The 14,409-nt window shown below is 41.4% G+C and overlaps 14 non-coding genes across 14 annotated transcripts; all 14 read right to left on the bottom strand.

The window, feature by feature from the left end:
* Positions 1–655: 655 nt before the first annotated feature.
* trnar-ucu (transfer RNA arginine (anticodon UCU)) lies at positions 656–728 on the bottom strand. Its single transcript has one exon. It is a non-coding gene; the product is annotated as a tRNA-Arg (tRNA).
* Positions 729–1,652: 924 nt separating this feature from the next.
* trnar-ucu (transfer RNA arginine (anticodon UCU)) lies at positions 1,653–1,725 on the bottom strand. The gene has a single exon. It is a non-coding gene; the product is annotated as a tRNA-Arg (tRNA).
* Positions 1,726–2,648: 923 nt separating this feature from the next.
* On the bottom strand, positions 2,649–2,721 carry trnar-ucu (transfer RNA arginine (anticodon UCU)). The gene has a single exon. It is a non-coding gene; the product is annotated as a tRNA-Arg (tRNA).
* A 928-nt stretch (positions 2,722–3,649) lies between these two features.
* On the bottom strand, positions 3,650–3,722 carry trnar-ucu (transfer RNA arginine (anticodon UCU)). Its single transcript has one exon. It is a non-coding gene; the product is annotated as a tRNA-Arg (tRNA).
* Positions 3,723–4,647: 925 nt separating this feature from the next.
* Positions 4,648–4,720, bottom strand: trnar-ucu (transfer RNA arginine (anticodon UCU)). The gene has a single exon. It is a non-coding gene; the product is annotated as a tRNA-Arg (tRNA).
* Positions 4,721–5,643: 923 nt separating this feature from the next.
* On the bottom strand, positions 5,644–5,716 carry trnar-ucu (transfer RNA arginine (anticodon UCU)). The gene has a single exon. It is a non-coding gene; the product is annotated as a tRNA-Arg (tRNA).
* Positions 5,717–6,640: 924 nt separating this feature from the next.
* trnar-ucu (transfer RNA arginine (anticodon UCU)) lies at positions 6,641–6,713 on the bottom strand. The gene has a single exon. It is a non-coding gene; the product is annotated as a tRNA-Arg (tRNA).
* Positions 6,714–7,637: 924 nt separating this feature from the next.
* trnar-ucu (transfer RNA arginine (anticodon UCU)) lies at positions 7,638–7,710 on the bottom strand. Its single transcript has one exon. It is a non-coding gene; the product is annotated as a tRNA-Arg (tRNA).
* Positions 7,711–8,632: 922 nt separating this feature from the next.
* trnar-ucu (transfer RNA arginine (anticodon UCU)) lies at positions 8,633–8,705 on the bottom strand. The gene has a single exon. It is a non-coding gene; the product is annotated as a tRNA-Arg (tRNA).
* A 923-nt stretch (positions 8,706–9,628) lies between these two features.
* trnar-ucu (transfer RNA arginine (anticodon UCU)) lies at positions 9,629–9,701 on the bottom strand. The gene has a single exon. It is a non-coding gene; the product is annotated as a tRNA-Arg (tRNA).
* A 923-nt stretch (positions 9,702–10,624) lies between these two features.
* Positions 10,625–10,697, bottom strand: trnar-ucu (transfer RNA arginine (anticodon UCU)). Its single transcript has one exon. It is a non-coding gene; the product is annotated as a tRNA-Arg (tRNA).
* A 925-nt stretch (positions 10,698–11,622) lies between these two features.
* trnar-ucu (transfer RNA arginine (anticodon UCU)) lies at positions 11,623–11,695 on the bottom strand. The gene has a single exon. It is a non-coding gene; the product is annotated as a tRNA-Arg (tRNA).
* A 923-nt stretch (positions 11,696–12,618) lies between these two features.
* On the bottom strand, positions 12,619–12,691 carry trnar-ucu (transfer RNA arginine (anticodon UCU)). Its single transcript has one exon. It is a non-coding gene; the product is annotated as a tRNA-Arg (tRNA).
* A 925-nt stretch (positions 12,692–13,616) lies between these two features.
* Positions 13,617–13,689, bottom strand: trnar-ucu (transfer RNA arginine (anticodon UCU)). Its single transcript has one exon. It is a non-coding gene; the product is annotated as a tRNA-Arg (tRNA).
* Positions 13,690–14,409: the final 720 nt, after the last annotated feature.

The raw sequence follows: 14,409 nt of genomic DNA on the forward strand, positions 1-14,409 counted from the left end.
ACTTCATCACTCCACTTTCAGGTACCCAAAACCAGACTTGAATTCACAATACATGGATTAGGAGATCAGTGTCTTAAGCCACTGTGTCTCTCTGTGATCAGCATGACCTATATGGATTGATAGAAGCAGTAATAAAAAAAGAATTACGGAGGGCACAGAGACATGCACATGAAATTATCCAATTTTTTAAAAAATCCCTGTTTACACTTCATTTCTAAAAGTAGAATTGGATAGCTTCGATCCATCAACCTCTGTGTTATGTGCCCAGCTCTTCTGTTTGCACTTCATTGCTAAAAGCAAACTGGATAGCAGAGGATGGTTTCGATCCCTAAATCACTTGGTTAACTGCCCTGCACTCTTCCACTTCATCCCTCCACTTTCAGGTACCCCAATACAATGCTTGAACTCACAATAAATGGATTAGGCGGTCAGTGTCTTAAGTCACTGTGGAAATGTGTGATCAGCATGACCATTACGAACTGATAGAAGCAGTTGTAAAAAAAAAAGCATTTCGGAGGGCACAGAGACATGCCCATGAAATTCTCCTTTTTTATCCCTGTTAAATCTTCATTTCTAAAATTGAATCAGAAAGATCCAATCCATCAAACTCTCTTATGTGCTGATCTCTCTTCCTCCATAGGAATTTGCATTTTTCCACCCCAGATGGGACTCGAACCCACAATCCCTGGCTTAGAAGGCCAGTGCCTTATCCATTAGGCCACTGGGGCACTTGCTGAAAAGAACTGGATAGCAGAGAGTGATTTCGACTGATCGTACACGTGGTTAAAGTAGACATCACGCTTCCGCTTCGCTACTGTAATCAGCATGACCTGTACAAACTGACAGAAGCAGTCAAAAAATAATCACGGAGGGCACTTAGATATGCCCATGAAATGATGGTTTAATATTTCTGTGTGCACTTCATTGCTAAAAGCAAAGGATGGTTTCGATCCATAAATCACTGGGTTAACTGCCAGGCACACTTCCACTTCATCACTCCACTTTCAGGTACCCCAAAACCAGACTTGAATTCACAATACATGGATTAGGAGATCAGTGTCTTAAGCCACTGTGTCTCTCTGTGATCAGCATGACCTATATGGATTGATAGAAGCAGTAATAAAAAAAGAATTACGGAGGGCACAGAGACATGCACATGAAATTATCCAATTTTTAAAAAAAAATCCCTGTTTACACTTCATTTCTAAAAGTAGAATTGGATAGCTTCGATCCATCAACCTCTGTGTTATGTGCCCAGCTCTTCTCTTCTGTTTGCACTTCATTGCTAAAAGCAAACTGGATAGCAGAGGATGGTTTCGATCCCTAAATCACTTGGTTAACTGCCCTGCACTCTTCCACTTCATCCCTCCACTTTCAGGTACCCCAATACAATGCTTGAACTCACAATAAATGGATTAGGCGGTCAGTGTCTTAAGTCACTGTGGAAATGTGTGATCAGCATGACCATTACGAACTGATAGAAGCAGTTGTAAAAAAAAAAGCATTTCGGAGGGCACAGAGACATGCCCATGAAATTCTCCTTTTTTATCCCTGTTAAATCTTCATTTCTAAAATTGAATCAGAAAGATCCAATCCATCAAACTCTCTTTTATGTGCTGATCTCTCTTCCTCCATAGGAATTTGCATTTTTCCACCCCAGATGGGACTCGAACCCACAATCCCTGGCTTAGAAGGCCAGTGCCTTATCCATTAGGCCACTGGGGCACTTGCTGAAAAGAACTGGATAGCAGAGAGTGATTTCGACTGATCGTACACGTGGTTAAAGTAGACATCACGCTTCCGCTTCGCTACTGTAATCAGCATGACCTGTACAAACTGACAGAAGCAGTCAAAAAATAATCACGGAGGGCACTTAGATATGCCCATGAAATGATGGTTTAATATTTCTGTGTGCACTTCATTGCTAAAAGCAAAGGATGGTTTCGATCCATAAATCACTGGGTTAACTGCCAGGCACACTTCCACTTCATCACTCCACTTTCAGGTACCCCAAAACCAGACTTGAATTCACAATACATGGATTAGGAGATCAGTGTCTTAAGCCACTGTGTCTCTCTGTGATCAGCATGACCTATATGGATTGATAGAAGCAGTAATAAAAAAAGAATTACGGAGGGCACAGAGACATGCACATGAAATTATCCAATTTTAAAAAAAAATCCCTGTTTACACTTCATTTCTAAAAGTAGAATTGGATAGCTTCGATCCATCAACCTCTGTGTTATGTGCCCAGCTCTTCTCTTCTGTTTGCACTTCATTGCTAAAAGCAAACTGGATAGCAGAGGATGGTTTCGATCCCTAAATCACTTGGTTAACTGCCCTGCACTCTTCCACTTCATCCCTCCACTTTCAGGTACCCCAATACAATGCTTGAACTCACAATAAATGGATTAGGCGGTCAGTGTCTTAAGTCACTGTGGAAATGTGTGATCAGCATGACCATTACGAACTGATAGAAGCAGTTGTAAAAAAAAAAAGCATTTCGGAGGGCACAGAGACATGCCCATGAAATTCTCCTTTTTTATCCCTGTTAAATCTTCATTTCTAAAATTGAATCAGAAAGATCCAATCCATCAAACTCTCTTTTATGTGCTGATCTCTCTTCCTCCATAGGAATTTGCATTTTCCACCCCAGATGGGACTCGAACCCACAATCCCTGGCTTAGAAGGCCAGTGCCTTATCCATTAGGCCACTGGGGCACTTGCTGAAAAGAACTGGATAGCAGAGAGTGATTTCGACTGATCGTACACGTGGTTAAAGTAGACATCACGCTTCCGCTTCGCTACTGTAATCAGCATGACCTGTACAAACTGACAGAAGCAGTCAAAAAATAATCACGGAGGGCACTTAGATATGCCCATGAAATGATGGTTTAATATTTCTGTGTGCACTTCATTGCTAAAAGCAAAGGATGGTTTCGATCCATAAATCACTGGGTTAACTGCCAGGCACACTTCCACTTCATCACTCCACTTTCAGGTACCCCAAAACCAGACTATGAATTCACAATACATGGATTAGGAGATCAGTGTCTTAAGCCACTGTGTCTCTCTGTGATCAGCATGACCTATATGGATTGATAGAAGCAGTAATAAAAAAAGAATTCCGGAGGGCACAGAGACATGCACATGAAATTATCCAATTTTTTAAAAAAATCACCTGTTTTACACTTCATTTCTAAAGTAGAATTGGATAGCTTCGATCCATCAACCTCTGTGTTATGTGCCCAGCTCTTCTCTCTTGTTTGCACTTCATTGCTAAAAGCAAACTGGATAGCAGAGGATGGTTTCGATCCCTAAATCACTTGGTTAACTGCCCTGCACTCTTCCACTTCATCCCTCCACTTTCAGGTACCCCAATACAATGCTTGAACTCACAATAAATGGATTAGGCGGGTCCAGTGTCTTAAGTCACTGTGGAAATGTGTGATCAGCATGGACCATTACGAACTGATAGAAGCAGTTGTAAAAAAAAAAGCATTTCGGAGGGCACAGAGACATGCCCATGAAATTCTCCTTTTTTATCCCTGTTAAATCTTCATTTCTAAAATTGAATCAGAAAGATCCAATCCATCAAACTCTCTTTTATGTGCTGATCTCTCTTCCTCCATAGGAATTTGCATTTTTCCACCCCAGATGGGACTCGAACCCACAATCCCTGGCTTAGAAGGCCAGTGCCTTATCCATTAGGCCACTGGGGCACTTGCTGAAAAGAACTGGATAGCAGAGAGTGATTTCGACTGATCGTACACGTGGTTAAAGTAGACATCACGCTTCCGCTTCGCTACTGTAATCAGCATGACCTGTACAAACTGACAGAAGCAGTCAAAAAATAATCACGGAGGGCACTTAGATATGCCCATGAAATGATGGTTTAATATTTCTGTGTGCACTTCATTGCTAAAAGCAAAGGATGGTTTCGATCCATAAATCACTGGGTTAACTGCCAGGCACACTTCCACTTCATCACTCCACTTTCAGGTACCCCAAAACCAGACTTGAATTCACAATACATGGATTAGGAGATCAGTGTCTTAAGCCACTGTGTCTCTCTGTGATCAGCATGACCTATATGGATTGATAGAAGCAGTAATAAAAAAAGAATTACGGAGGGCACAGAGACATGCACATGAAATTATCCAATTTTTTAAAAAAAAATCCCTGTTTACACTTCATTTCTAAAAGTAGAATTGGATAGCTTCGATCCATCAACCTCTGTGTTATGTGCCCAGCTCTTCTCTTCTGTTTGCACTTCATTGCTAAAAGCAAACTGGATAGCAGAGGATGGTTTCGATCCCTAAATCACTTGGTTAACTGCCCTGCACTCTTCCACTTCATCCCTCCACTTTCAGGTACCCCAATACAATGCTTGAACTCACAATAAATGGATTAGGCGGTCAGTGTCTTAAGTCACTGTGGAAATGTGTGATCAGCATGACCATTACGAACTGATAGAAGCAGTTGTAAAAAAAAAAGCATTTCGGAGGGCACAGAGACATGCCCATGAAATTCTCCTTTTTTATCCCTGTTAAATCTTCATTTCTAAAATTGAATCAGAAAGATCCAATCCATCAAACTCTCTTTTATGTGCTGATCTCTCTTCCTCCATAGGAATTTGCATTTTTCCACCCCAGATGGGACTCGAACCCACAATCCCTGGCTTAGAAGGCCAGTGCCTTATCCATTAGGCCACTGGGGCAACTTGCTGAAAAGAACTGGATAGCAGAGAGTGATTTCGACTGATCGTACACGTGGTTAAAGTAGACATCACGCTTCCGCTTCGCTACTGTAATCAGCATGACCTGTACAAACTGACAGAAGCAGTCAAAAAATAATCACGGAGGGCACTTAGATATGCCCATGAAATGATGGTTTAATATTCTGTGTGCACTTCATTGCTAAAAGCAAAGGATGGTTTCGATCCATAAATCACTGGGTTAACTGCCAGCACACTTCCACTTCATCACTCCACTTTCAGGTACCCCAAAACCAGACTTGAATTCACAATACATGGATTAGGAGTCAGTGTCTTAAGCCACTGTGTCTCTCTGTGATCAGCATGACCTATATGGATTGATAGAAGCAGTAATAAAAAAAGAATTACGGAGGCGCACAGAGACATGCACATGAAATTATTCCAATTTTTAAAAAAAAATCCCTGTTTACACTTCATTCTAAAAGTAGAATTGGATAGCTTCGATCCATCAACCTCTGTGTTATGTGCCCAGCTCTTCTCTTCTGTTTGCACTTCATTGCTAAAAGAAAACTGGATAGCAGAGGATGGTTTCGATCCCTAAATCACTTGGTTAACTGCCCTGCACTCTTCCACTTCATCCCTCCACTTTCAGGTACCCCAATACAATGCTTGAACTCACAATAAATGGATTAGGCGGTCAGTGTCTTAAGTCACTGTGGAAATGTGTGATCAGCATGACCATTACGAACTGATAGAAGCAGTTGTAAAAAAAAAAAGCATTTCGGAGGGCACAGAGACATGCCCATGAAATTCTCCTTTTTTATCCCTGTTAAATCTTCATTTCTAAATTGAATCAGAAAGATCCAATCCATCAAACTCTCTTTTATGTGCTGATCTCTCTTCCTCCATAGGAATTTGCATTTTTCCACCCCAGATGGGACTCGAACCCACAATCCCTGGCTTAGAAGGCCAGTGCCTTATCCATTAGGCCACTGGGGCACTTGCTGAAAAGAACTGGATAGCAGAGAGTGATTTCGACTGATCGTACACGTGGTTAAAGTAGACATCACGCTTCCGCTTCGCTACTGTAATCAGCATGACCTGTACAAACTGACAGAAGCAGTCAAAAAATAATCACGGAGGGGCACTTAGATATGCCCATGAAATGATGGTTTAATATTTCTGTGTGCACTTCATTGCTAAAAGCAAGGATGGTTTCGATCCATAAATCACTGGGTTAACTGCCAGGCACACTTCCACTTCATCACTCCACTTTCAGGTACCCCAAAACCAGACTTGAATTCACAATACATGGATTAGGAGATCAGTGTCTTAAGCCACTGTGTCTCTCTGTGATCAGCATGACCTATATGGATTGATAGAAGCAGTAATAAAAAAAGAATTACGGAGGGCACAGAGACATGCACATGAAATTATCCAATTTTTTAAAAAAAATCCCTGTTTACACTTCATTTCTAAAAGTAGAATTGGATAGCTTCGATCCATCAACCTCTGTGTTATGTGCCCAGCTCTTCTCTTCTGTTTGCACTTCATTGCTAAAAGAAAACTGGATAGCAGAGGATGGTTTCGATCCCTAAATCACTTGGTTAACTGCCCTGCACTCTTCCACTTCATCCCTCCACTTTCAGGTACCCCAATACAATGCTTGAACTCACAATAAATGGATTAGGCGGTCAGTGTCTTAAGTCACTGTGGAAATGTGTGATCAGCATGACCATTACGAACTGATAGAAGCAGTTGTAAAAAAAAAAGCATTTCGGAGGGCACAGAGACATGCCCATGAAATTCTCCTTTTTTATCCCTGTTAAATCTTCATTTCTAAAATTGAATCAGAAAGATCCAATCCATCAAACTCTCTTTTATGTGCTGATCTCTCTTCCTCCATAGGAATTTGCATTTTTCCACCCCAGATGGGACTCGAACCCACAATCCCTGGCTTAGAAGGCCAGTGCCTTATCCATTAGGCCACTGGGGCACTTGCTGAAAAGAACTGGATAGCAGAGAGTGATTTCGACTGATCGTACACGTGGTTAAAGTAGACATCACGCTTCCGCTTCGCTACTGTAATCAGCATGACCTGTACAAACTGACAGAAGCAGTCAAAAATAATCACGGAGGGCACTTAGATATGCCCATGAAATGATGGTTTAATATTTCTGTGTGCACTTCATTGCTAAAAGCAAAGGATGGTTTCGATCCATAAATCACTGGGTTAACTGCCAGGCACACTTCCACTTCATCACTCCACTTTCAGGTACCCCAAAACCAGACTTGAATTCACAATACATGGATTAGGAGATCAGTGTCTTAAGCCACTGTGTCTCTCTGTGATCAGCATGACCTATATGGATTGATAGAAGCAGTAATAAAAAAAGAATTACGGAGGGCACAGAGACATGCACATGAAATTATCCAATTTTTTTAAAAAAAATCCCTGTTTACACTTCATTTCTAAAAGTAGAATTGGATAGCTTCGATCCATCAACCTCTGTGTTATGTGCCCAGCTCTTCTCTTCTGTTTGCACTTCATTGCTAAAAGCAAACTGGATAGCAGAGGATGGTTTCGATCCCTAAATCACTTGGTTAACTGCCCTGCACTCTTCCACTTCATCCCTCCACTTTCAGGTACCCCAATACAATGCTTGAACTCACAATAAATGGATTAGGCGGTCAGTGTCTTAAGTCACTGTGGAAATGTGTGATCAGCATGACCATTACGAACTGATAGAAGCAGTTGTAAAAAAAAAAGCATTTCGGAGGGCACAGAGACATGCCCATGAAATTCTCCTTTTTTATCCCTGTTAAATCTTCATTTCTAAAATTGAATCAGAAAGATCCAATCCATCAAACTCTCTTTTATGTGCTGATCTCTCTTCCTCCATAGGAATTTGCATTTTTCCACCCCAGATGGGACTCGAACCCACAATCCCTGGCTTAGAAGGCCAGTGCCTTATCCATTAGGCCACTGGGGCACTTGCTGAAAAGAACTGGATAGCAGAGAGTGATTTCGACTGATCGTACACGTGGTTAAAGTAGACATCACGCTTCCGCTTCGCTACTGTAATCAGCATGACCTGTACAAACTGACAGAAGCAGTCAAAAAATAATCACGGAGGGCACTTAGATATGCCCATGAAATGATGGTTTAATATTTCTGTGTGCACTTCATTGCTAAAAGCAAAGGATGGTTTCGATCCATAAATCACTGGGTTAACTGCCAGGCACACTTCCACTTCATCACTCCACTTTCAGGTACCCCAAAACCAGACTTGAATTCACAATACATGGATTAGGAGATCAGTGTCTTAAGCCACTGTGTCTCTCTGTGATCAGCATGACCTATATGGATTGATAGAAGCAGTAATAAAAAAGAATTACGGAGGGCACAGAGACATGCACATGAAATTATCCAATTTTTAAAAAAAATCCCTGTTTACACTTCATTTCTAAAAGTAGAATTGGATAGCTTCGATCCATCAACCTCTGTGTTATGTGCCCAGCTCTTCTCTTCTGTTTGCACTTCATTGCTAAAAGCAAACTGGATAGCAGAGGATGGTTTCGATCCCTAAATCACTTGGTTAACTGCCCTGCACTCTTCCACTTCATCCCTCCACTTTCAGGTACCCCAATACAATGCTTGAACTCACAATAAATGGATTAGGCGGTCAGTGTCTTAAGTCACTGTGGAAATGTGTGATCAGCATGACCATTACGAACTGATAGAAGCAGTTGTAAAAAAAAAAGCATTTCGGAGGGCACAGAGACATGCCCATGAAATTCTCCTTTTTTATCCCTGTTAAATCTTCATTTCTAAAATTGAATCAGAAAGATCCAATCCATCAAACTCTCTTTTATGTGCTGATCTCTCTTCCTCCATAGGAATTTGCATTTTTCCACCCCAGATGGGACTCGAACCCACAATCCCTGGCTTAGAAGGCCAGTGCCTTATCCATTAGGCCACTGGGGCACTTGCTGAAAAGAACTGGATAGCAGAGAGTGATTTCGACTGATCGTACACGTGGTTAAAGTAGACATCACGCTTCCGCTTCGCTACTGTAATCAGCATGACCTGTACAAACTGACAGAAGCAGTCAAAAATAATCACGGAGGGCACTTAGATATGCCCATGAAATGATGGTTTAATATTTCTGTGTGCACTTCATTGCTAAAAGCAAAGGATGGTTTCGATCCATAAATCACTGGGTTAACTGCCAGGCACACTTCCACTTCATCACTCCACTTTCAGGTACCCCAAAACCAGACTTGAATTCACAATACATGGATTAGGAGATCAGTGTCTTAAGCCACTGTGTCTCTCTGTGATCAGCATGACCTATATGGATTGATAGAAGCAGTAATAAAAAAAGAATTACGGAGGGCACAGAGACATGCACATGAAATTATCCAATTTTTTAAAAAAAATCCCTGTTTACACTTCATTTCTAAAAGTAGAATTGGATAGCTTCGATCCATCAACCTCTGTGTTATGTGCCCAGCTCTTCTCTTCTGTTTGCACTTCATTGCTAAAAGCAAACTGGATAGCAGAGGATGGTTTCGATCCCTAAATCACTTGGTTAACTGCCCTGCACTCTTCCACTTCATCCCTCCACTTTCAGGTACCCCAATACAATGCTTGAACTCACAATAAATGGATTAGGCGGTCAGTGTCTTAAGTCACTGTGGAAATGTGTGATCAGCATGACCATTACGAACTGATAGAAGCAGTTGTAAAAAAAAAAGCATTTCGGAGGGCACAGAGACATGCCCATGAAATTCTCCTTTTTTATCCCTGTTAAATCTTCATTTCTAAAATTGAATCAGAAAGATCCAATCCATCAAACTCTCTTTTATGTGCTGATCTCTCTTCCTCCATAGGAATTTGCATTTTTCCACCCCAGATGGGACTCGAACCCACAATCCCTGGCTTAGAAGGCCAGTGCCTTATCCATTAGGCCACTGGGGCACTTGCTGAAAAGAACTGGATAGCAGAGAGTGATTTCGACTGATCGTACACGTGGTTAAAGTAGACATCACGCTTCCGCTTCGCTACTGTAATCAGCATGACCTGTACAAACTGACAGAAGCAGTCAAAAAATAATCACGGAGGGCACTTAGATATGCCCATGAAATGATGGTTTAATATTTCTGTGTGCACTTCATTGCTAAAAGCAAAGGATGGTTTCGATCCATAAATCACTGGGTTAACTGCCAGGCACACTTCCACTTCATCACTCCACTTTCAGGTACCCCAAAACCAGACTTGAATTCACAATACATGGATTAGGAGATCAGTGTCTTAAGCCACTGTGTCTCTCTGTGATCAGCATGACCTATATGGATTGATAGAAGCAGTAATAAAAAAGAATTACGGAGGGCACAGAGACATGCACATGAAATTATCCAATTTTTTAAAAAAAATCCCTGTTTACACTTCATTTCTAAAAGTAGAATTGGATAGCTTCGATCCATCAACCTCTGTGTTATGTGCCCAGCTCTTCTCTTCTGTTTGCACTTCATTGCTAAAAGCAAACTGGATAGCAGAGGATGGTTTCGATCCCTAAATCACTTGGTTAACTGCCCTGCACTCTTCCACTTCATCCCTCCACTTTCAGGTACCCCAATACAATGCTTGAACTCACAATAAATGGATTAGGCGGTCAGTGTCTTAAGTCACTGTGGAAATGTGTGATCAGCATGACCATTACGAACTGATAGAAGCAGTTGTAAAAAAAAAAGCATTTCGGAGGGCACAGAGACATGCCCATGAAATTCTCCTTTTTTATCCCTGTTAAATCTTCATTTCTAAAATTGAATCAGAAAGATCCAATCCATCAAACTCTCTTTTATGTGCTGATCTCTCTTCCTCCATAGGAATTTGCATTTTTCCACCCCAGATGGGACTCGAACCCACAATCCCTGGCTTAGAAGGCCAGTGCCTTATCCATTAGGCCACTGGGGCACTTGCTGAAAAGAACTGGATAGCAGAGAGTGATTTCGACTGATCGTACACGTGGTTAAAGTAGACATCACGCTTCCGCTTCGCTACTGTAATCAGCATGACCTGTACAAACTGACAGAAGCAGTCAAAAAATAATCACGGAGGGCACTTAGATATGCCCATGAAATGATGGTTTAATATTTCTGTGTGCACTTCATTGCTAAAAGCAAAGGATGGTTTCGATCCATAAATCACTGGGTTAACTGCCAGGCACACTTCCACTTCATCACTCCACTTTCAGGTACCCCAAAACCAGACTTGAATTCACAATACATGGATTAGGAGATCAGTGTCTTAAGCCACTGTGTCTCTCTGTGATCAGCATGACCTATATGGATTGATAGAAGCAGTAATAAAAAAAGAATTACGGAGGGCACAGAGACATGCACATGAAATTATCCAATTTAAAAAAAAAAATCCCTGTTTACACTTCATTTCTAAAAGTAGAATTGGATAGCTTCGATCCATCAACCTCTGTGTTATGTGCCCAGCTCTTCTCTTCTGTTTGCACTTCATTGCTAAAAGCAAACTGGATAGCAGAGGATGGTTTCGATCCCTAAATCACTTGGTTAACTGCCCTGCACTCTTCCACTTCATCCCTCCACTTTCAGGTACCCCAATACAATGCTTGAACTCACAATAAATGGATTAGGCGGTCAGTGTCTTAAGTCACTGTGGAAATGTGTGATCAGCATGACCATTACGAACTGATAGAAGCAGTTGTAAAAAAAAAAAGCATTTCGGAGGGCACAGAGACATGCCCATGAAATTCTCCTTTTTTATCCCTGTTAAATCTTCATTTCTAAAATTGAATCAGAAAGATCCAATCCATCAAACTCTCTTTTATGTGCTGATCTCTCTTCCTCCATAGGAATTTGCATTTTTCCACCCCAGATGGGACTCGAACCCACAATCCCTGGCTTAGAAGGCCAGTGCCTTATCCATTAGGCCACTGGGGCACTTGCTGAAAAGAACTGGATAGCAGAGAGTGATTTCGACTGATCGTACACGTGGTTAAAGTAGACATCACGCTTCCGCTTCGCTACTGTAATCAGCATGACCTGTACAAACTGACAGAAGCAGTCAAAAAATAATCACGGAGGGCACTTAGATATGCCCATGAAATGATGGTTTAATATTTCTGTGTGCACTTCATTGCTAAAAGCAAAGGATGGTTTCGATCCATAAATCACTGGGTTAAACTGCCAGGCACACTTCCACTTCATCACTCCACTTTCAGGTACCCCAAAACCAGACTTGAATTCACAATACATGGATTAGGAGATCAGTGTCTTAAGCCACTGTGTCTCTCTGTGATCAGCATGACCTATATGGATTGATAGAAGCAGTAATAAAAAAGAATTACGGAGGGCACAGAGACATGCACATGAAATTATCCAATTTTTTAAAAAAAAATCCCTGTTTACACTTCATTTCTAAAAGTAGAATTGGATAGCTTCGATCCATCAACCTCTGTGTTATGTGCCCAGCTCTTCTCTTCTGTTTGCACTTCATTGCTAAAAGAAAACTGGATAGCAGAGGATGGTTTCGATCCCTAAATCACTTGGTTAACTGCCCTGCACTCTTCCACTTCATCCCTCCACTTTCAGGTACCCCAATACAATGCTTGAACTCACAATAAATGGATTAGGCGGTCAGTGTCTTAAGTCACTGTGGAAATGTGTGATCAGCATGACCATTACGAACTGATAGAAGCAGTTGTAAAAAAAAAAGCATTTCGGAGGGCACAGAGACATGCCCATGAAATTCTCCTTTTTTATCCCTGTTAAATCTTCATTTCTAAAATTGAATCAGAAGATCCAATCCATCAAACTCTCTTTTATGTGCTGATCTCTCTTCCTCCATAGGAATTTGCATTTTCCACCCCAGATGGGACTCGAACCCACAATCCCTGGCTTAGAAGGCCAGTGCCTTATCCATTAGGCCACTGGGGCACTTGCTGAAAAGAACTGGATAGCAGAGAGTGATTTCGACTGATCGTACACGTGGTTAAAGTAGACATCACGCTTCCGCTTCGCTACTGTAATCAGCATGACCTGTACAAACTGACAGAAGCAGTCAAAAAATAATCACGGAGGGCACTTAGATATGCCCATGAAATGATGGTTTAATATTTCTGTGTGCACTTCATTGCTAAAAGCAAAGGATGGTTTCGATCCATAAATCACTGGGTTAACTGCCAGGCACACTTCCACTTCATCACTCCACTTTCAGGTACCCCAAAACCAGACTTGAATTCACAATACATGGATTAGGAGATCAGTGTCTTAAGCCACTGTGTCTCTCTGTGATCAGCATGACCTATATGGATTGATAGAAGCAGTAATAAAAAAAGAATTACGGAGGGCACAGAGACATGCACATGAAATTATCCAATTTTTTAAAAAAAAATCCCTGTTTACACTTCATTCTAAAAGTAGAATTGGATAGCTTCGATCCATCAACCTCTGTGTTATGTGCCCAGCTCTTCTCTTCTGTTTGCACTTCATTGCTAAAAGCAAACTGGATAGCAGAGGATGGTTTCGATCCCTAAATCACTTGGTTAACTGCCCTGCACTCTTCCACTTCATCCCTCCACTTTCAGGTACCCCAATACAATGCTTGAACTCACAATAAATGGATTAGGCGGTCAGTGTCTTAAGTCACTGTGGAAATGTGTGATCAGCATGACCATTACGAACTGATAGAAGCAGTTGTAAAAAAAAAAAGCATTTCGGAGGGCACAGAGACATGCCCATGAAATTCTCCTTTTTTATCCCTGTTAAATCTTCATTTCTAAAATTGAATCAGAAAGATCCAATCCATCAAACTCTCTTTTATGTGCTGATCTCTCTTCCTCCATAGGAATTAGCATTTTTCCACCCCAGATGGGACTCGAACCCACAATCCCTGGCTTAGAAGGCCAGTGCCTTATCCATTAGGCCACTGGGGCACTTGCTGAAAAGAACTGGATAGCAGAGAGTGATTTCGACTGATCGTACACGTGGTTAAAGTAGACATCACGCTTCCGCTTCGCTACTGTAATCAGCATGACCTGTACAAACTGACAGAAGCAGTCAAAAAATAATCACGGAGGGCACTTAGATATGCCCATGAAATGATGGTTTAATATTTCTGTGTGCACTTCATTGCTAAAAGCAAAGGATGGTTTCGATCCATAAATCACTGGGTTAACTGCCAGGCACACTTCCACTTCATCACTCCACTTTCAGGTACCCCAAAACCAGACTTGAATTCACAATACATGGATTAGGAGATCAGTGTCTTAAGCCACTGTGTCTCTCTGTGATCAGCATGACCTATATGGATTGATAGAAGCAGTAATAAAAAAAGAATTACGGAGGGCACAGAGACATGCACATGAAATTATCCAATTTTTTAAAAAAAAATCCCTGTTTACACTTCATTTCTAAAAGTAGAATTGGATAGCTTCGATCCATCAACCTCTGTGTTATGTGCCCAGCTCTTCTCTTCTGTTTGCACTTCATTGCTAAAAGCAAACTGGATAGCAGAGGATGGTTTCGATCCCTAAATCACTTGGTTAACTGCCCTGCACTCTTCCACTTCATCCCTCCACTTTCAGGTACCCCAATACAATGCTTGAACTCACAATAAATGGATTAGGCGGTCAGTGTCTTAAGTCACTGTGGAA

Source organism: Oncorhynchus kisutch, linkage group LG9 (genome assembly GCF_002021735.2).
Source record: "Oncorhynchus kisutch isolate 150728-3 linkage group LG9, Okis_V2, whole genome shotgun sequence".
NCBI lineage: Eukaryota > Metazoa > Chordata > Actinopteri > Salmoniformes > Salmonidae > Oncorhynchus > Oncorhynchus kisutch.